A 23,468-nucleotide genomic window follows, 5' to 3' on the forward strand; every position below is an offset into this window, starting at 1 on the left:
ATTTTTACTGAGTCGGGGCAGAGATTTCAGCATTTTCGAAAGAACACTTACACCTAAAATTGTGCTCTTCCGTGGCTATTTGGGATAATCATGTGGAAAATCATTATAAATGATGCATGTTTAAGCAAGGGGCTACCAGAATTCTGTGACTTTTAGGTTAGCTTGGAGGAAACCTGAACCCATTCTGAAAACCAACCAGCGATCAGTACTAAAATAGCATGTAAGTCCTGTGGAAACGTTTTGAACAACTATCATGAGTACAAAACAATCTAAAGATTTGAATTTCAACACAATCACTGTTTATAAATGTGTATTTTAAATCATATGTTAACAAAGAACAGTTTCTTCTAACATCAAAAAAGAGTAGACTATTTAATTTTGACTCTTTAATGGAATAAAAAAATAGAAGAAATATAGCTCAGTTTTACAAATTTAGCCTTTAGGACATTAAATAGATTAGATTTCTATGGATACAATAACATAGAAGTTCATGGCAAAGTTTTCAAATGTAATAAAATCTGTTGGATTTTTCTATAATAAATACGAGTTAAAAAAAAAGAGAAGGAAGCAGGATAGGGAAGGGGAAAGAGCATGCAATGATGCGGTCACAGGTTAAGTCTGACTTAAGAATGGGGCTGGGTCCTCTGGCATATAAATCACACTGACAGTTTTCCCAACTTGAGGCAAGAGGGCCAGGCTTTTAGACTTTTAGGTCAGTCATTTACTAACACCCCAGCCACTAACCTATGCACCTGGAATGCTTCTTTTGTACTTTGAGCAATAAGTAGAAATTTGGAAAAATTTTTTTAAAAGTGGCCTCATGCTGTTTACTTTCTTCCAAGATTTCCTGGTTAATTTTATTGGGGAGTAATACAAAAACCAAAAGTCTTTAGTCCCTTAAATGTTCCCATTGCTCAAGCAGCAAAATAACAATAATAATAATATTTGAGCAGCAAAGTAACAATAATAATAATTATTATTTTAAGAATTGATGTAAAATGTGAGTCTGTGAAAGGAAGTGAGAATATGCAAAAGAAAAATTAATATAAAGTATATAAAAAGATAATCATAATTATAAAAATGTTCACTTTAATAGGAAATCTTTAATGTTAATTCTAGGTACACAGGAGAGTTACTGGTAGGCAAAAATGCTGATAATTTTAGAGGCAGAGGTGGAAAAGATAGTTCTTTTTAAAAAAAGTTATGAGTTCATATTGATCTTCTCAATTTATCATATATGCTGATACCCAACTTTTTTTATCAACTATTTTTTTTTTTGGCAAGTGAGGTTTTCTATTACACTGACATAGATTTAATTTCATGCCGACCCCTGTGATGAAGCCCAGAGTCTAGAATTTTAAAAGTTTAAACATGAACTTTCAACTCAGTACTAAAATACCACTCCTTCCCCTTTTCTTGGTGCTATTATTGGTGGTCACTACTCTTGTGGCCCTATAAAAATAATAGCTAATAATATGCAAGGAACTCTTCTAACACTTCATATTATTGCTGTCACATTTTACAGTAACCTTATGAAATAGGAAGTATTGTTATCCTCATTTTTCAGTTTAGAAAACTAAGGCTCAGAGAGGTTAAGTGTAATTGTCACATACCTAGTAAACAAATGAGCCACATGACCACCTCTGCTCATTTTAGAAAATGAATTTCATGGTAGGTGGTTTTAAAAAATAAAAATGTTAAGAATAATTTTCTTTTCTGTGGTTGTCTGTTTTACTTGAAACAGCAATCTTCCATCTACCCATCTGTGGTCAAGGAAGGAAGTAGGGACAAATATTATGGTTCAGAACATTCAGTATTTTATTAAAGAGAAAGAAAAGAGAAGCTCTGTGTGCTGGAGAAAAGTTGGTGTTGCGGTTAGGGGTGGCAGAAGTAAACACACCTAAACACTGGTCCAGTGCAATGAGTTCCTAAAGAGATAGTAAATTACTTTTTAAAAAGCCTCTGTACAAGAAAAATAAACAAGAGTTTACATTGGACTGAAATACTCTCCTCGGGGACAAATGTGGCTTTCTTAAGGATTTGGGGGTATGTCATAGTTAAATAATTCAGAAACAATTAAATGTAATTATTTCACCTGGTTATGTAAGGAACTGACAAATGTGTTCTGTTTTCCCATCCTTTAATATTCCTTTCCAGTGACAGGCTAATCACCTCTGTTTCCTTCGTCATCTGTCTAATTTCCTCCTTCAAGCAGAATGTGTAGCAGTATGCAATTCTAAGGAGCAGAAGTGAGAAAACATCTCCTTGCTTTTTAAGAGTTTTTAAAAGTTTTTTTTAAAGAAAAACCTTTTCTTTATTCCTCTATTCAACTCAGTGGTGCAAAAGGGGATACAAATACTTTTTTTTTTTTTAATTTTTATTTGTTTATTTATTTTTGGCTGCGTTGGGTCTTCATCACTGCGTGAGGGCTTTTCTCCAGTTGCGGCACGTGGGCTTCTCATTGCGGTGGCCTCTCTTGTTGCGGAGCACAGGCTCTAGGAGCGTGGGCTTCAGTAGTTGTGGCTCACGGGCTCTAGAGCGCAGGCTCAGTAGCTGTGGTGCACAGGCTTAGTTACTCCGCGGCATGTGGGATCTTCCTGCACCAGGACTCGAACCCGTGTCCCCTGCATTGGCAGGCAGATTCTTAACCACTGCCCCACCAGGGAAGCCCCAAATACTTTTTAGAATTTGTGGAGGTACAAAATACTTTTCTACTGTAGTTTGGAGTCTCTGTGCTTGAGGTCTCTGCCACTAGCTCAGATACTTTGCTGTGTTATTCTAAAATAAATGTGGCAAAGTTTCAGAGCTGGAGTACAGGAAGTCTTGCTGTAGTGATGATCAGGTACTATCATCATTCCTCACTCCACTTAGGCTCTGATTCAAACAAAACACCTGGTCTAGGAAAAGTATAAAACAGCAGCAGCCTGGAGAGCTACCCAAAGATGCCTTCACAGACTTGATACATGCAGAGGGCACAGATGGTTTCAGGACAAGAGTGATTCTAGAAGGGGTGCAGCCTCCAAATTTTGAGTGATTCAAAATTGCAGAAGGTCTTCAGGCTATACATCTGTTAATACTTGTAAAGGCTGTTTGATTTTGAGTCCAAAAATTTATCCACCACTGGTATGGGTACATACTGAGAATTTCTGACCTTTTGGAAAACAGAGATACTGAAAAAATTGCAACAAAGTTGGCAGTCATTTAGCTCAGCTTTTTAGTTTGAAAAGAATACAGATGTTCAAGGAACTTCATGAAATGTGATGCAGTGGAGGTGAGTGTAGTGTAGGAATAGAAATGGAACAATAAGGAGGATAGGAATTTCTGAGGAAGTAGAAGACAAGGCTGTACGAAATTTTGCTTTATAAAAACTGGCACTAGAAAGTCATCTTCATTCATTTAATTTGTGTGTTCATTTATTTATTCCTCCATACAACAACAAAAAGTTTATTTAGTCTTTATTATATGCCAGGCACAGAAACCAAGGAAGTTCTAGCGTATCACCTTATTCTTTTTCCCTCTCTCTGGAACTAGAGTGTCACTCTCTTGTGGGGGGTGCCTGCTTCTTTCCATATTTCTTATTCAGTTCTTAGAATTTCATAAGGCATCTAGCCTGTCTCTTTGACATGAAGTTTTAGCCTTGGCTTCCACTGTTAAATGACCTATTCTTTTGGGATTTCTTGGTTCAGATTCATGAGAGAGAAAATCTGATTGGCTCAGTTCATTTTTTGGTACTGGATACGTCATAGGATCTTGCTAGGTTTATGCATTGACTGTTCAGTTCCTCTCCCTACCATGCAGCCTAGTAAAAATAGCTGTTGCCAAGGGGATGATGGGGCACAGTCACCTGGTACTAAGTGGGAGGTTTGAGCAATAAGTAGGGGCTATGAATGAGACAGGTAGCAGGAATTAGTGCCCAATACAATGTTACCAGAAATTTAGGCAGTAAATTGGTCTATATTGAGGGAAAACTCCCCCAAAACTTTTTAATGATCCAAGTGATATTTTTTCTACTTCGCTCACAATCTCTAATTCATACAGATCTTACCTCCAAAAAATTTTTAACACTGTTCTCTCAAACTTCTGTACTATTACTTCTCCAGATCATGTTCTCTTGATGTGCTTTCTTTAATATCTCTCTTCAATCACTGCAATAGCTTGAGTTTCCTGCCTCTTCAAATTTATCCTTCACTGAGTAGCCTGAGTGATCTACATACATACAGACCTCACAATTTCATTTTCTGGCTGGAGAACCTTCACCTAAAGATTAAGACCAGGCTCCTCGGCATGGCGGGCATGCCTTTTAGTCTTCTTATCACGCGTAACATTACGAGAAATAAACTGCTTGTACTTCCTTATCACACCATGTTATTTCCCATCTTCAGGCCTTTGCTTATGCTGTCTCATTTGCTTGAAATGCACTTTACCTTCTTTTAAAAAGACATTAAGAGGGAAAATTACTATTTTATATTTACTCCAATATTTGCCATTTCTGATGCTTTTTATTTTTTCTTGAAGATCCATCTGGTATTATTTCATTTCTGCCTGAAAATCTTCTATATTTTTTATAGTTCAGGTCTCCTGATGATAAATTTGCACAGGTCTCCTGGTGACAAGTTTGCATATTTTTCTTTTATTTGAAAATATCTTAATTTTGCTTTCATTATTGACATATATTTTTGCTGGATAAAGAATTCTGGGTTAAAGGTTTTTCCTTTTAGCACTTTAAAGATGTCCCATTGTCCATTCTCCTCCACTATTTCTGAAGAGAAGTAAGTAGTAATTCAAATTATTGTTGCCCTTTATGTGTCAATTTTCTTTTACTGCTTTCAGGTTTTTTTCATTATCTTCTGTTCTCAAAGATTTGATGATGATGTGTAGCCATGATTTTCTTCATATTTATAATGTGTTGTGGTCACTGAGCTTCTTGAAGCTGTAAATTTATTTTTTTCACCAAATTTGGAGAGTTTTTAGCCATTATTTTAAAAAATATTTCCTTTGTCCCATTCTAAATCTCCTCTCTGTCTGTGACCTCAGTAACTCATATATCACATGTATTAGAACTACTGATATTTTCCCATAGGTCCCTGAGTCTCTGTTCATATTTTCAACCTTTTTCTCTTTATTGTTCAGATGGAATCATTTCTAATGATTTGTCTTCAAGCTCTCCGAAGTTCCTTTGTCATCTCCATTCTGCTGTTCAGCCCATCTAATGAATTTTTCAGAATTTTACTGTTGATAGTTAGAATAGCTGCTTTAAACCCCTTGTTTGCTAATTCCAACATTTGGATCATCACAAAACCTTCATTGATGGCTTTTTTTTTTTTTTTAAAGAAATTCACGTTCTTTTATTTATTTATTTATTTATTTATGACTGTGTTGAGTCTTCGTTTCTGTGCGAGGGCTTTCTCTAGTTGCGGCAAGTGGGGACCACTCTTCATCGCGGTGCGCGGGCCTCTCACCATCGCGGCCTCTCTTGTTGCGGAGCACAGGTTCCAGACGCGCAGGCTCAGTAATTGTGGCTCACGGGCCCAGTTGCTCCGTGGCATGTGGGATCTTCCCAGACCAGGGCTCGAACCCGTGTCCCCTGCATTGGCAGGCAGATTCTCAACCACTGCGCCACCAGGGAAGCTCCATTGATGGCTTTTTATTTTGATAATGAGTCACATCTTCCTATTACTGCATATGTCAAGTAACTTTGGGTTATACCTTGGACAATGTGAATACTAATGTTATGGAGACTCTGGATTCTACTATATTCCTCCAAAGAGTTATTTTAACAGGAAATTGTCAGACTCAATCTGAAAATTTTGTCTTTTGGGAAATACCGCAAATCTCATATCCATCGTTAGCTGAGTTGCTTGAAGACTGCCCATGCATAAATAATTCATTGGTCAGCTAGAGATTTGGGTAGAATTTATACACAGAATTCTGGGCTCCTCCTCTCTGGTCCTGTTTTCCAGTTGCTCCAAACTCTGTCCTCTGGTTATTCAGGCCAGAATTACTGTGAGTTTTCTATCAGAGTTTTAGCCACCCTATGTTGTTCCAACTGTAGCTCTCCCTCAGGTTAAAAGCTATAAAAATGGTAAATGAACTCCATGCCATTCTCTTCACCCAAGTATAATTTTTCTTCCATAAATTGCCTGCTTTTGTCACCCTTCGGTGCCTACAGGTGATTATTTGGTATTGTGTTTAGAGTTTATAGTTGTTATAAACTACAAATGTGTTGGTCCAACAGATTACTCGGCCATACAAGAATTTTAGCTCCTTTCCTTTCTCTTTTTTACCAAAAGAACATCTATTCATTTGTTAAGAATTAATTAAGACATTATCTCGGGCTTCCCTGGTGGCGCAGTGGTTGAGAGTCTGCCTGCCAATGCAGGGCACACGGGTTCGAGCCCCGGTCCGGGAAGAACCCACATGCCGCGGAGCAACTGGGCCCGTGAGCCACAATTGCTGAGCCTGCGCGTCTGGAGCCTGTGCTCTGCAACAAGAGAGGCTGCCATAGTGAGAGGCCCGCGCGCTGTGATGAGGAGTGGCCCCCACTTGCCGCAACTGGAGAAGGCCCTCGCGCAGAAACGAAGACCCAACATAGCCATAAACAAATAAAATAAATAAATAAATAAATAATTAAAAAAAAAAAAAAAAGACATTATCTCCTCAGAGAAACCTTCCCTTTCACCCACTTCCTTCAGGTTGAAAGTTAGTTAGCTACCTAAGAGCTGGTTAGGTGTTCCTCTGGGCTTTCATAGGACCCCATATCAAACTGCTTATACCACTTGTGATATTTTAGTGAAATTAGTTATGTGTATGTATTTTTTCCAACTGACTATAACAATTTGAGCTCAGGGACCCTAGTTTATTTATTTATCTTTAGATCCCTAGTGTCTAGTACAAGATCTGGTACATAGGCTAAATGTTCTGTTGAACATTCTGTATTGATAAGCCATGAGATATGATATATATATATATCATAAAATTATACACATTTTTAAATTTTATGATTTTTTATTATGATTTTTATGATTCTTTTCCTGTTGGTAAGTGTGTAAGGGTGTAGTGTCCAGATAGTCAAATCACAGGGTTCAATCTAAATCTTGGCTCAGTAGGGTAGGATGGTTATGGAGATAGTCAAGTAGCTTGAAGTCCTAGAAAGGGTTTTAGACCCAGCAGTGGGAATGACAATTCAAACTAGGAACTGAGGTAGAATCTATGTCCTGTTGAGTAGGCACTGATGATGGGGGCCAGAGAAGAAGGTAGCTACATAGTGGACCTACAGATGTCTGAAGGTTCTCATTCCATTCAGAGCAACTAATTCCAGATTCTACTCACTTAGTCTGGCACTGGGTGAGTCTGACCTTTAGTCTGATGATCTTCAATGATTAGTTTATTTTTACTAGGGGACATATCAGTTGTGGTCCCAAAAATGTCATGATTTTTTGATTCATTTCATTAGGCCTTGAGCTTGCATTGGTCCTTAAAATGTCCCTAACTAAAGTGAAAATATTTGTGGGAGGGGTAACAGTTTAGAAGATAGTCATTTAACTGATAGCTTGCTGTGGCCAAGACCAGGCAAGAATATGCCATATAATGAGTGTTTAAAGAGTCTGTAGCATGTGTGGCGGTGGAGTTGGTAAGCTGGAAGAAGGGCAACTGTAAAACATTTCCATAGCTTGATTGAAGGTCACTGTTTCAGGAGACCCTTGTCAATTTTCCCTTCATAGGCTATCAAACCCCGGACACTTAGGATACAATGTTTTCCCTGTCTCTTGAGAAAAAGATGAAAATAATTTGTGGCTATTAACTATGTTTTGTAGGTCTTGCCCAGATTTTGTGCACCTTTCTATGAAAGATAAATTTCACATTATAGCAATCATGGATCCAAAGTAACTTTGTTTGAAATTTATGCCAGGTTTCTGTTTATTGTCTCCAGTAAAGGACAAAGAAAGACCTGCCTAATAAACTGTCTCGAATGAGATAATGGAGTTAGGATACCGTCGTTATTGAACATTTCAGCCCAAACGGCAATTATAAGAAGGTTAGAACTCCATCCTCCTCTGAAGAACATATCTGTTGTAGGCAAAATCCTCTGGATTTGCCCCCAAAATGTCAGAGTGTGTAATTTCACTTGAACATAAAAAAATTATGTTACAAGCAGAGGACTAAAACTGCACAAGGGTTGGACTGCAGCCAGTGTGGTGGTATTTGCATGTTGTGTAATATTGTTTTGAACGGAGAAAAATGAAAGGACAGCAGAATAATCCTTGACTGATCTCTAGGTTTTTAGCTAGGCAAAATATCAGGCCTAGCTAGAGGTTATTAACTCTAGATTCAGCAAATGTCTTAAGCAGTCAGACTTAGCAGTTGCCAAAATATTGAGCTCAAAAAATTTCTGACTTCATAAAATCATTTTAAATGTAGTCACAAAGATTGAGTTATGTGTGAAAGAGAGAACTGCTATTTTATCTGGCACTGTGCTTTTCTTTAATCATTCAAAATGTTATTTCAACTAAAATACCAAGTTGAGGTATACAATATGCTTCCTCTTGATTTCTCTAAATCCTAGTACCTAACTTTGTTAAGGAGGCACTTTAGACACTGTTGTCATTCTCCTTAGTACTTGAGATGAGTGGGAGAGGATGCATGATAAGTACATAATGACGCTCTTAGTGTGAAGGTATCCATCCCTGTAAGTGAGCTTAAAGCTATTATAAGGTGAACAAGATTGAAAAAGAAGCAACTTCGATACTTTGGGGAATTAACTTCATTCTGGGAAGTTAGCTTGTGCAGGTTTAAAAGGACTCCCAGACAGGAGTAGGTTGGAAAGTGTTGAGTGATGAGGTGTTAGGTGAGAGGTGCAGGCGGAGATGTTAATTGCTGCATTTCTATTTCAAGCTCTGCCATGTGTCTTCCATTAGTATAAACCTATTTAAATTATTTACTTCTCTTGACAATGCAGTGGCTGATGGCACTTCTCGTTTATTATCTCTGTTGTTTTCAGTATTCTTACTGTAATATGATGCTTTTATATCAGGTTACTGAATAGCAGGAAACATGTTTGCCATCACATCAGAAATACATTACTTTGAAATTTAAAAATAAGCTTTTCATGCACAAAATTTTAGTTATTCCACCCAAACTCTGCAATAAGATAGTCAGTTAAGAAAGACTAAGCTCTGTAACATAATTTCACACTAGGTGAGAGTGCTTGAAAACTACATTTCTAAATATCTTTGAATCATTATTTTTCCCTCTCCATCTTCTCTCCAATTCAGCTCATTATCTAAACTACATAAGGTAAGTTCTTTCATATTCTTATGCAAAACTGATAAACATTTGGATCCTTGTAATATAGGGCCTAATGTTTGGGTGCCTGACCTGCTCACAGCCCCTTTCTGCTAGACCAGTAGCAGCCCTTAAGCACAGGTGGCCATGCTCAGGTTTATAGGATCTCAGCACCATAACCACAGTTGATTAGACCCAAAGGTAGCAAAGGACCTGGCAAGCAGATGAGTGAGCCTATTATGAGAGCTTTGGCCAAGAGTGGTGCCCAGGTGCCCCATAACTGGCCAATACCAACAAAGACTTCTCTTGGAGAGTTTGAATGAGACACTTGCTTTGGAAGGGTTATTTCATTGTTCTTGCCCGGAGCAGTAGCAATAAAAACGGTGACTGAGTCGTGGAGCACTAGAATGGGGAACAGTGAAAGTCTACTGTTGTCTGTATGAGGAAGTAAGCAGATTGCTAAAGTGCTGTTGTTTCCTTAATGACACCCCAGTTCTCCATGGCCTGGCTATATGGCTTTTGAGACTATTTCCTTTTCTTCCAATGACCTCCTCCTGTATATCCACAATAGAGACTCATTAACTGAAATAACATGAGACTGTTCCTTACAATCCTAAAAAGCCCAGATCAGTACTTCTCAAATTTTAACATGCGTACCAATCTCCTGGGGATCTTGTTAAAATGCAGATTCTAATTCAGTAGCTGTGGGGTGTGGCCTGTGATTCTGCATTTTATACATTTCCAAGTAATACTGGTGCTGTTAATCCATGGCCATGGATTGCACTTTGAGTAACAAGGGTTTAGATAACACCTCCTCGATGGGCTACGTGCTAAATGATTGATTGATCTATAAGTTCCTTCTAGGAAGTAACGTCTATAAAGATTATTTTAGTTTTCAACAACAGAATTTTAGCACTGGAGAAATCATCTCCTTCAATGTTGTCTTATCTGTTCAGGCGTATGGTATATGAGAAATACCATAGAATGGGATTGTGTATAAACAACAGAAATTTATTTCTCACAGTTCTGGAGGCTTGAATTCTGAGATGAGGGTGCTAGCATGGTTGGGTTCTTGAGAAGCCCTCTTCTAGGTTGCAGGCTGCTGACTTATTGTATTCTTACATGGCAGAGAGCAGAGAGAGAAGGCGAGCTCTCTGGTGACTCTTACAAGGGCACTAATCCTGTTCAAGAGGGCTCCACTCTCATGACCTCATGTAATCCTAATTACCTACCAAAGGCTCCACCTCCTTATACCATCACATTAGGGAGTGGGGTTTTAACATGAATTTTGGGAGGACACAAACATTCAGTTCATAACAAATGTCTCAACCAATGCCAGAATCTTTTTCTACAGTATCCATGATGTGTGGTCTCATTCAGCCTCTGAGTGAATGCTTATTAGTGATGAAGAATACACTACCCTACAAGACTTCCCATTCTGCTGGCAAACAACTCTGGTTATGAGGCCTGCCAAAGGCAGGGCCTAACTACAGTGAAGCCTACTCTAAATGTGCAAAAGCTATGAATTAGAGGAGTTAAAAATAATCATATTTACCACCTATTGATTGTCATGACAACTCTACAATATGGGTTTCTCCATTTGACAAGTAGAAATTGAGGCTCAAGGTAAGTAAGTTACTTACCCAAGTTTGCACAGCTATTAGGTTGTGGAACCAGGAATCAAACCCAGATCAGAGTCTAAAGTGGGTGTTCTTTGCACAATACTATATTGTCTTTCAAAGTATAATTTTGTTTCTTTCAAATGCTTTAAATGTTTAATTACCAAAATAGTTTGTTAGCTGGGACCTCTGCACACAGAGGTCCTCTTCCTATTCATTTTATTTACTGCTGTTGGATGAATTTTCCTTAAAAATTAAAAAAAAATATAGTACTTCTCCAAAGTTCAAGGAGCCTTCGACGTTTTCTCACTGTCCTTCACTCCTTCTTACTCCCTGCTACCCACTGTTGACCACTGTATGGGACATCCCAGTCTCCTCTTCCCTTCCCTCCAAATACAAATGATTCTTTTGTTTCCCAATGTTTGCCAAATGTTACATATTCTTTAAGGCCCAGGTCAAATCCTTCAAATGTATTTTTTCCTTCCCCATGAAGTTTTTCCTTATTTCTCAAGACATTTAGGAGCTTTCCCTTCTTGAATTCCTATAACATCTATTACACGTTTTAGCCCTTTCTGAATCACAAATTCTATCATATTGTTGTCTTGACTTTTACATTTTTTCAGTCTCATTTCCTCCAACATCATTTACACATTTATGAACTGCTAACATATAGCTTTATATGTAATGGATTTTCCTATCCAGCCCAATTTATACCTCTGAAATAGCATGTATTTTATTTTTATACATTTTATAGTTGGCTGTAGACACAATGTCAGGACAGGATTGTTTTCTTAAACTTTGTACTTTTAACATGTCTAAGGGTTAAATTCTGATTTTGAAACACTTTAGAGAAAAATAAATTATTATGCTGGTTATAAAATTAAAGTATTACTCTAATTTAAAATTTTGTCAAAAACAATGGGGTTGGGGGTCATAAAAACCTGGCTTTTAACCCCAAAGTTACTGTTAATGAACCATGTAACCTTGAATGAATTTTTAAATCTCTCTAGAGGTTGATTTCCTGATTATTGAAAATGAAGGGCCTATGCCAAATACTGTACTCCACAAAAATGTGATGATTCTATAGTATAATTTCATCTGAAACTTTAAAAATACTTTAAGTAGGTTGGGATTCCATTCTAGTTAATGTTAAGGATATCTTAGATACTTAGAATTACCAAGCTGTGTTTGCATCATGCACATTTTGAGCTGAATTCTCATTAGCTACCTGCCCCCCAATAAACCTTTTCTGTTTCTAGTTTCTAGTTCCATATTATTGAATCAACTGCAGATGTTTATTCGTGTCACATTCAAAGTGATGAATGTTGTTGGATAAAGGTCCAGAATTCACAACATCCTTCAAACTCTTGCTTGTTTTCACAATGTTTCCATAGCTAAATGCTCTGTTTTATACATTCTCATCACCCCAAAACATTATTTCAAAATACATGTGGTGACTACATAGAATTACAAACATTCCTAATTTTTTCCAAATATTTGCAGAATTGAATTATGAAAGACTAGTTTTGAATGGGCAAGTTCCATTTAAAGTAGAGGAAATCAAAAGCACTGTTTCAAAAGTTTATCAAAGAGTACTTCCTTATTCAAGAGAGGTATTGTGAGAGATGATACGTGCCCTCCATGACTTGACTGACAGCTGAGTCTTTTAGTCATTTTGTAGGTAACAAGTATTATCTGAAAGACACCAGAAGACTGGTATTATCGGGGCAGGACTTGAGGAGATCTCTGTCATTTGGGGGATGACAGATCAAAATATGGTACAGCTTTTCAACCAGATCTAATAATTATTACACATAAACATTGGCATAGAGAAAATTTTGAATAATTAAAGGTAAGGCTCAGCTTTTGCTCAAGAAGGGCTACGGATTTCACACACTCTTTTCTGACCTCATCTGACATTAAGTACACAATGTTTGAAGGTAGGGAACAGCTGCTGAAAAATACATAACAAAGAATAGGGTGTGTGAATGTGTCTTGTTTGCTGCCAGTTGTCAATCCGCTGGGGAAGAAGAACATCCAGAAATCATCTCTCCCTCCCCAAATAGATTATATAAACATGCTTAGTTAGGGACAGTGGTGAGATGGAAAGAAATTTTTCTTGACTATTCATTTTATTCATTCAGTGTGACTCTTATAAGAGGTTGACTTTTTTTTAATTGAAGAATAGTTGACTTACAATATTATATTAGTTTTAGGTGTACAACCTGTAGAGTGATTGAGTATTTTCATAGATTATACTCCATTTAAAGTAATTATAAAATAACGGCTATATTTCTCTGTGCTGTACAGTATCTCCTTGTTGCTTATTTATTTTACACATAGTATTTTGTGTCTCTTAATCCCATACCCCTCTCTCACCCCTCCCCCTTCCCTCTCCCCATTGGTAACTACCAGTTTGTTCTCTATATCTATGAGTCTGTTTCTGTTTTGTTATATACATTTGTTTTATTTTTAAATTCCATATGTAAGTGATAACATACAATATTTGTCTTTGACTTATTTCACTAAGCATAATACTCTCTAGGTCCATCCATGTAGTTGCTAATGGCAGAATTTAATTCTTTTTCATGGCTGAATAATATTCCATTCATCTGACAATGGGCACTTATGGTTGCTTCCATATCTTGGCTATTGTAAATAATGCTGCTGTGAAGATCAGGGTGCATGTATTGAATTAATATTATAAGAAATATTTTTTCTCATAATAATTTGAAAGCAAGTAATTGGAATAAACAGGATTTACTTAGGCATCTACACTTATCATAAAATATTGAAGAGCTAATGCATATATTAATAACAGCACCTTTTTCTGTGGGTGAAGAGAAAGTGAGAACTTTCCCTGTATGAATTTTGTCACAAAGTTCTTTGATAACTGAAGCTGGAAAACACATTTAAAGTTTTTCTACTAAACTTATGACCAGGAAGAGATAAATTAAGTGAGTTCCATAGTCCTTTTCATATTGCCCTGACTGGACTGTACTTGTTTTCCATTTATAACTACTTTATGCATTTTGGTGTATAGTATATTTGATTTATTATATTGTTTGCATTTGTTGAGAAATACTCAGATTTTATAAGCTTGTTTTAATTAAATTTAATTAAATTAATGTATATGCTGTTGTTTTTGGTTCTGCTGTTTCCCTTCAGGACAGCTATGTTGAAAAATGAATAGTCACTTCCCAATGATGCCACGACGAAATGTTCAGCTTTGGATGTTTTTAAGTAAAAAAACGAAAATAACAATTACTACTGAATTTCTGATATCTCTATAAAAATACTGGGAAAAAACAAAACAAAACCATATTAGCACTCTAAATTAATAAAGAGCACTTTTGAAAATTATAACCTACAGCTTTCTGAATTGTGAATATTAGCTTCTTTTAAAGTTACATTAATATTAGTAAAAGAAATTTTTGACCATGATTAAAATTGTGAGTTTTAAATGACTTATTTAAAATAAAATGTAACAAAAAGTGGAAAAAATCTAGCAAAAAGAGATGATGTGGTAAAAATTTAAAGTGCCATACGTAATGAAATTGGCAAGAGGCATTTCAGTTGGTCAGGCCTAAGCTTCAGACTTTGGAATATGGACGGATTCAAAAGAATTATGCAACCATCTTTTGGCACCAAATTCCTCAAACATATTGTTGATAGTAATTGCCTTCCACTCATTCCCTTATAACATGGCTTCTAATTCTTCTACTTTACTATAAGTATCCTTCCTGAGGCCAGTGGCTTCTTTCTTGCCAAATCCAGAGAACTTTTCCCAGTCTGCTTATTGCTCGGTCTTTCCATTGTATTTTAGATGGGTGACTTCATATTTGTTTCATTTTATTTTTAGCATTATAAATATTACAAAAGTAATATGTGCTCTTTTTAGTAAATTAGAACATACAGATTTAAAAAAATCATATGTGATAACAAAGGCTGACATTTTAGTGGAATCTTTCCTCGCTTTTAAATATGTTTATATACTTTGCACATTTGTATCCTGAGTTAGGTCACTTGGGGTCAGGGGTAGGAATCATTCTTACATTAATATTCAGATGTGGCTGGCTTTTGCTCCACCTGCTTAAAGAGGACATTACCCACTTTTGCAGTGTCCTTCAGTTATTACTAGGAGTCCCTAGAGGTGTCTGTCTTGTAGTTACAAACAAGTCTTACCTTAAAGGTACTGCTACTGCTCTGTGAGATATCCACCTCTCTCCCACTGGGCATTGTAAACTCTGCTGAACACCAGCATTGGCTTTTTAGAGTCCTTGAATTGGCAAAGCAGGACTTATGTCCAAAAATAAAAAGATGGGGAAAAGATAGACCAGGAAAATGACCAATGAAAAGAATGCCAAGTTAGTTATTTTTATAGCATATAAAATTGACCAGCTAAAAAGCATTATTGGAGATAGATTATTACATAATAATAACAGGTTAATTTCACCAGGATTTAAACATTATTTGCTTCTACCACATTTCAGTTCTAACATGTCCTTTTTTTTCTTCACATTTTAATATATCTGAAGTCAGAAGGCATCTTATAGTTACAGTCAGATAAGTGGCAGAAACAATGTGATCGTCACTGCTTGAATATTCACTCCAAAACTTGCAAAATGGAGTCAGAAGCATGGAAGAAAATCTGGAGAAAATAGTAGCGCACTCAATAAAAAGTTGCACAACTGAACTTGATAATACAGAAGAAAGTATTATATGGAGAAGGATGGATATCCTTGAGTCAGTTGAAAAGCGATTCAAACAAGTCAGACTGAGTATAGGAATTTTTAGGAATGTCTTAACCAATCTTTTTTTTTTTTTTAAAGTCTATAGGCAGAGCTTTTTTTTTTTTTTTTAATTAAACCATCTTTTTCCCTTTATTTACTTATTATTTATGGCTGTGTTGGGTCTTCGTTTCTGTGCGAGGGCTTTCTTTAGTTGCGGCAAGTGGGGGCCACTCTTCATCGCGGTGCACGGGCCTCTCACTATCGCGGCCTCTCTTGTTGCGGAGCACAGGCTCCAGACGCGCAGGCTCAGTAGTTGTGGCACACGGGCCTAGTTGCTCCGCGGCATGTGGGATCTTCCCAGACCAGGGCTCGAACCCGTGTCCCCTGCATTAGCAGGCAGATTCTCAACCGCTGCACCACCAGGGAAGCCCAACCAATCTGTTTTTCTCCAGCTTTATTGAGGAATAACTTACACACAGTAAAGTTCACCCATTTTAAGTGTATAGCTTAATGAGCTTTGACACTTATATGCAGTCAGGTATCCACCACCACAATCAAGGTACAGAACATTCCCAACAACTAAAAATTCCTCGTGGCCCTTTCCAGTCAAGGCCTTCCTCCCCCCTCCAGTTCCAGGTGGCCATCGATCTGCTTTCAGTGACTATGGTTTGCCTTTTCCAGAATTTAGTATTAGTGGAATCGTATAGTATATAGCCTTTTGTCTTTGATATGTGTTTTCATTTGTCTTGGGTAATTACAAACTAAATTGCTGTGTTGTATGGTAACCATCTATCTAACGTTATAAAACACTGCCAAATTGTTTTTTATATGGTGTGAAGTGTGGATCAAGGTTAACTTTTTCTCATATGGATTTATAATTGTTCTAGCAATATTTGTTTAAAAGCCTATTCTCTGGCTCCATTGAATGCCTTTGCACCTTTATTAAAATGTGTGGGTCTACTTTTAGACCCTCTTCTCTTCCATTGACCCATGTGTCTACATTTTTTGTCAGTACTACACTGTCTTCATTACTGTACTTTCAAAATTAGGTATTGTGAGTCCTCCCACATTGCTCTTCTTTCTCAAAATTGTTTTATCTAGCCTAGTTCCTTTGTCATTCCACATAAATTTTAGAATCAGCTTGTTGATTTCCACAAAAATCTTGCTGGGATGTTGAATGGAGGGAACTGACATCTTCACAATATTGAGTCTCCTAAACCAGGAACATGGAATATCTTTCCATTTATTTGCTCTTGTTTGAAATCTTTCATCAATGCTTTGCAGTTTTCAGCATATAGATTTTGCACATATTTTGGTAGATTTTTACCTAAGCGCTTCATGCTCTTTTGGTCCTATTGTAAATAGTGCTGCATTTTAAAATTTAATTTCCAATTGTTCATTGCTAGTATATAGAATTACAATTAGTTTTTGTATATTGACCTTGTATCTTACAACTTTGCCAAACTTAGTAAGTAGCTCCATAGATTTTCGGGGGTAGATTTTTCAGAATTTTCGAAATAGACAATCATGTCATCTGTGAATAGAAACAGTTTTACTTCCTCTTTTCCAAGATTGCTTGATTGATTAACTTACCTTATTGCACAGGATAGAACCATCATTCATAATGTCCAGTATGATTATGAATAGGAGTAGTGAGAGTAGAAATTCCTGTTTTGTTCCTCATATTAGGGAACAGCAGTTGGTTTTTTATCATTAAATATGAGGTTAGATATAGTTGTTTTTGAGATGCTTTTTATCAGGGTGAAGAGGTTTCCTTCTGCTCCCAGTTTGATGAGAATACAATGTTTTAGTCTTACTTTTTTCTTTAAAAAACACCACATGGTAGGCATTATTATTGATAGGAATTTTAGAGAAGTTATTTATTTAGACCTACATGCACATTTACCATTTTATTTGATTACCATTCTTCTGGCGTCTCAAAATGTTCCTCTGGTATTATTTTCTTTCTTCCTGAATTACATCATTTTGAAGTTCCTTTAGTATGAGTATGTGGGTGGTAACTCTCTTAGGTTTTATTTATCTGAAGATATCTTTATTTCTCCCTCTCTCTTGCAATATAATATTAGAGACTGAGTACACAGATCTAGACTGAAATTATTTTCTTTGATCACTTTGAGGGTATAATAAAACCCCCTCATAATAAGATTCATGAAGATGAAACATTTCAATTGTGTAAAAAGAAGGGTGGGCTTATTGTGAAAATTAAAGAAATGAGTCATCTGAGTCTGTCTAGCTGATTGGCTAGAAGTTCTAGTGGTCTGGCTCTATAATTAAAATCTTTGCTCATCCTGGTTGTGGTTTAGCACCACTTGGTGGTGGCTGTCTGCTTCAAAATAAACATCAGTGGTGCCAGTTCTGGATCCTGTCTCACTGGCTGGAACTTCCAGGTCAGTGGCAGCATTAATAGTAACCTCCTGTTTAGCTGGAGCCCATTTAGTCAGTCTAATCAAAGGAGATTTAGCTAGAAGAATAACGGCAGTAAAGGGCCCCTGCCTCCCTGTTTCCTGGGATAGTGTGCTTACTTTTTTCTCACCCAGCCTTACCCTTTCCTCCATATCCTGTACCCCATCCACATTCCTATCCCAGAAGATAAAAGTTTATCCTAACCAATTTGGGGCTAGGCAAAAGGCAGCCAATCATTAATGATTAATTGGTGATTAATCACCAATCATATTTGACCCAAATTCTCATTTATAATGGGGCTTATTATCCTAGGATTTCACTTATTATTTTAGTGTCTTCTAGCTTCCAGTACTGCTATTAAAACATCTGCTTTCCGTCTACTTGCTTCTTTCTAGGTTGTCTGTCTTTTTTCTCTTTAGCTGCTTTAAAGATCTTTTCTTTTTCTTTGGTGTTTTGGATTTTATGACAGGCATAAGAATAGATTTTTAAATTTATCCTCTTTGTGACACTCTGTGCTTCTTGAATCTGTGCATTCATGTCTTTCCTAAATCCTAGAAGATTCTAAGTAATTAACTTTTGTAATGTTGCTTCTCAATTCTAAAAATCTGTTCTTGGAATCTGCTTATTTATATGTCAGACCTTCTCAGTCTAACTTCTGCAATTGTTTAACATTTCTTTTGTATTTCCCATGTCCTTATCATTCTCTGTTCATTCTGGATAATTTTCTTAGATGTTTTATGCTTTACAAATCATCTGTGTCTAATCTGCCATTCAACCCATCCACTGAGTGTTTTCATTTCAACAAATGTGTATTTGATGTCTGAAAGCTTAATTTGAGTATTTGTCACATTTGCTTGGTCATTCCTGATAGTCTCTTGTTGCTTGCTCATCATTATGAGTCTATCCCTTATTTCTTTAAATATTTTATAAATGGATAGTCTACATTTCACAGCTGATACAATTTTAATCTCTCTCTTGGGAGTTCTAAATATTTATTATTTCTTCCCATTTTTCACTAATGGTGATTTGTTTCCTTTATGCTTGGTGATTTTTGATGGTGAACTCACATTTTCTTGATCTTAATCCCAGAATCTGGTGGGCTTAGTTAGAGATGTTTTTCTCTGAAGAGGATTTGTGTTTGATTCTGCTGGGAGCCTGGGGGCACTACCAGTCTGGAACTACTTTAGCCTTTTTTATTTAGTTTAGTAGCCTAGAGCAAGGGTCTCAAGTTCAGCTCCCTCATATTGCTGTTGACTTAAACACAGACTGAGCACGGTTCTTTTATGGGCATTTTCTCAGATTAGTCCCTTTATTTTTAATTGCCTATTCGCAGAATCAGTTTTGTTTATTTGAGGGAGCAAAGAGCTGGAGGGTGTGATGTCAGCAGGATACATAGAAATCTTCTCTGCTTCCTTCAAGTTTTCAGCAATGCATATATATTTGTCCATTTGATGGTTTGTTTGTTTTAATAGAATCTGGTTGTTTTGCAGTACAAGGATGCCCCAGATGATTTAGCTTACAATTCTTTTGGAGAAGAAGTCTCTTTCAGCTTATTTTTTTTTTTAAATAGACTTTATTTTTTAGAACAGAATTAGATTTACAGAAAAATTGAGAATAGGGTACAGAGTTCCCATATATCCTGCACCCAATTTCCCTTATTATTAACATCTTACATTAGTGTAATACATTTGTTAGAATTAATGAACCATTATTGATACACTGTCATTAACTAAGTCCATAGTTTATTCAGTTTTCTTTGGTCTTTAAACCTAATGTCTTTTTCCGCTCCTGGATTCGATCCAGGATACCACTTTACATTAACTTGTCATGTTTCCTTAGGCTCCTCTTGGTTGTGACAGTTTCTCAAACTTTCCTTGCTTTGCCTGACCTTGATAGTTTTCAGGAGTACTGATCAGGTATTTTGTAGGCTGCCCCTCTATTGGAATTTTTTTACTGTAGAAAAATATACATAAAATTTACCATTGTAACTATTTTTAAGTTTACAATCTGGTGGCATTAAATATATTCATAACATTGTTCAGTGATCACAATCGTCCATTTCCAGAACTTTTTGATCATCCCAAACAGAAACTCTGTACCCCTTAAAAAAATAACACGTCAGTCCCCTCTCTCCCCATCTCCTGGTAACCTCTATTCTATTTTCTGTCTCTGAATTTGTCTATTCTAGATACCTCATATAAGTAGAATCATACAATATTTGTTCTTTTGTGTCTGGCTTATTTCACTTAGCATGTATTCAAGGTTCATCCATCGTATAATGTGTATCCGAATTTCATTGTATGTATATACTACATTTTGTTTTATCAATCTTGCTTATAAGTTCCAGGAGATTTTTGTTGATTCCTTGGGATTTCTCCATAGACACTCATGTCATCTGCAAACGAAGGTATTTTATTTCTTCATTTCCAATCTGTATACCTTTTATTTCCTTTTCTTGCCTTATTATTAGCTAGGACTTTAGGTGTGAGAGTAAATAAGAATGGTGAGAGAGGATATCCTTGTCTTGTTCCTGATCTTTGGAGGAAAGCATTCAGTTTCTCACTATTAACTATGATGCTGGATGTAGGTATTTTGTAGATGCTCTTTATCAAGTTGAGGAAGTTCCTCTCTATTGCTAGTTTGCTGAGAATTTTTACCAGGAATGTTGTTGGATTGTCTCAAAAGCTTTTGCTGCATCAATTTGTATGCTTGTATGATTTTTCTTCTTTATCCTCTTTATGTACTAAATTATACTGAGTGATTTTAGGATGTTGAACTGTCCTTATTCACCTAGAATAAATCCCACTTGGTTGTGTTATATAATTCTTTTTGTACATTGTTGGATTTAATCTGCTAATATGTGTTAAAGACTTTTACATCTATGTTCATGAGAGATATCAGTCCATAGTTTTTCTTCTTATAATGTCCTTAACTGCTTTTGGTATTAGGGTAATGCTGGACTCATAGAATAAGTTAGGAAGTGTTCCCTTTATTTCCATTTTTTAGAAGAGATTGTGGAGAATTGGTATCATTTCATCCTTGAATATTGGTTGAATTCATCAGTGAAACCATCTGGGCCTGGTGCTTTCTTTCTTGGAAAGTTATTGATTCAGTCCTTGATACTCAGATTATCTATTTCTCCTTGAGTGAATTTTGATAGTTTGCATCTTTCAAGGAATTGGTTCATTTCATCTAATTTATCAAATTTCTGGGTATACAGTTGCTGATAGTATTCCTTTATTTTTCTTTTAGTGTTCATGGGATAATTAAAGATGATCCCTATTCCATTTCTGATAATGGTATTGTAGTGTTTATTTAAACATTTTTTCTGTATATTATTATGTTTTTACATCTTAAAAAGGCTTTCTGGCTGGGGAGAGATTCCTTGGCATAGCCAATTCTTGGAGATAGCAAAGGGCTCAGACAGGAGTGTACCTTAAATATACCAACTGACCAATGCAGAGTCATACCTCCTCTATCTGGCCTGTACACCTCAGGAGGCAATATTCCTCTGTTTTAATCATCCCAGGGCCAGATACCAGGCAACTAGGAACAGACCCTAAAGCTTAAAGTCTGCTGAAATGATTCAAACTAGCCAATCCTAAACTGTTCACTCTGCCTTGCTTTTTCTATAGGGTAGTCTAGGTTTTCCCTTCACTCATGTTTTCTGCCTCCTAACTACTCTGAGGCTTTTCCATATATCTCTGCGTGGCACGCTGTGCCTCCCAATTCTAGGACCTGTGAGTATAATGAACTTTGTTTTCATGAGCCTCTTCTATACCTTCTCTTGTGGTTGCACCTGACTGACCTGACTGACCATCACATAAAAGAACACAACAGGTAATTTCGTGCCTTTGCTTTTTTCCTTGGTTAGTATGGCTAGAGGTTTATTGATTTTATTGATCCTTTCAAAGAACCAGATTTTGGTTTCTGTGATTTTCTCTGCTGTTTTCCTGTTTTCAATTCCATTGATTTCTGTTCTAATTTTTATTATTTCTTTTCTTTTGCTCTCCTTAAGCTTAAATTGCTCTTCTTTCTCTCATTGCCCAAGGTGGAACCTTAGATTGTTGATTTTAGATTTACCTTCTTTTCTAATATATACATTTAATGCTAAAATTCTAAGTGCTGCTTTCATTGTATCCTACAGGTTTTGATAAATTGTATTTTCATTTTCATTGAGCTCAAAATACTTTTAAATTTCTCTTTGGACTTCTTTGACCCATGTATTATTTTAAAGTGTGTATTTAATCTCCAAATATTTTGGGATTTTACAGCTATTTTTCTGTTATTTATTTCTAGATTATTTCCATCATGGCCTCAGAAAAGATAGTTTATATAATTTCTGTTACAGGTTGAATTGTGGTCCCCCAAAAGACATGCTGAAGTCCTAACCCATCACATACACACCCCTCCCCTTAACCTGTGAATATGACCTTATTTGGAAATTGGGTCTTTACAGATGTAATCAAGTTAGCATGAAGTCATTAGGGTGGGTCCTAATCCAGTATGACTGGAAGAAATGCGACGTGAAGACAGACACACACAGGGAGAATGCTATGTGATTACAGAGGCAGAGAGTGGAATGATGCAGCTACAAGCCAAGGAATGCCAAGGAGTGACAGCCACCACCAGAAGCTAGGAAGATGCAAGGAAGGATTCTCCCCTACAGGTTTCAAAGGGGGCATGGCCCTGCCAACACCCTGATTTTGGACTTCCAGTCTCCAGACTGTGAAACAATAAATTTCTTTTGTTTTAAGCCACCCAGTCTGTGGTACTTTCTTACAGCAATTCTAGGGAACGAATATGATTTCTATACTTTTAAATTTATTAATGTGCATTTTGTGGCCCGGATGTAGTCTCTCTTGGTAAATGTTCTGTGTGACCTTGAGAAGGATGTGTATTCTGCTGTTGTTGGATGGAGTATTCTCTAAATGTCAATTAGATCAGATTGATAATACTGTTTAGGGCAATTATATCCTTACTGATTTTCTGCCTGCCTGAACTATCAATGACTGAAAATGGGGTGTTGATGTTTCCCAATGTATTTGTGCATTTTTCTGTATCTCTTTGCACTCCTATTAGTTTTTGCCTCATGCATTCTGACACTCAACTTTTTGGTTCATACACATTAAGGATCGTTATATCTCCTTGGAGAGTTGACCTCTTTATCATTATGTAGTGCTCCTCTTTATCCCTGACAGTTTTTCTGGTTCTGAAATCACTTTGTTTGAAATTAATGTAGTTACTCCAGCTTTCTTTTGATTAGTGCTAGTATGGCATAACTTTTCCCATCTTTTGACTTTTTAATTTTAATAATTTATTTTTAATGTTTTAACAGCTTGAGTGATGTATTTCACATACCCACCATTCACCCATATAAAGTGTACTAGTATAGTCACAGAGTTGTGCA

At 36.5% G+C, this 23,468-nt stretch overlaps 1 protein-coding gene and 1 long non-coding RNA gene across 10 annotated transcripts in view; both read left to right on the forward strand.

The window, feature by feature from the left end:
* The window catches only part of TEX9 (testis expressed 9), a 224,665-nt gene that overhangs the window by 108,246 nt on the left and 92,951 nt on the right, over positions 1-23,468 (forward strand). The gene's annotated exons all lie outside the window — the stretch shown is intronic.
* Positions 7,604-22,818, forward strand: LOC309626850. The gene is made up of 3 exons (XR_014243440.1): positions 7,604-10,908; positions 20,441-20,465; positions 22,627-22,818. It is a non-coding gene; the product is annotated as an uncharacterized lncRNA (long non-coding RNA).

This window comes from Balaenoptera borealis (assembly GCF_965194805.1).
Source record: "Balaenoptera borealis genome assembly, chromosome: 3".
NCBI lineage: Eukaryota > Metazoa > Chordata > Mammalia > Artiodactyla > Balaenopteridae > Balaenoptera > Balaenoptera borealis.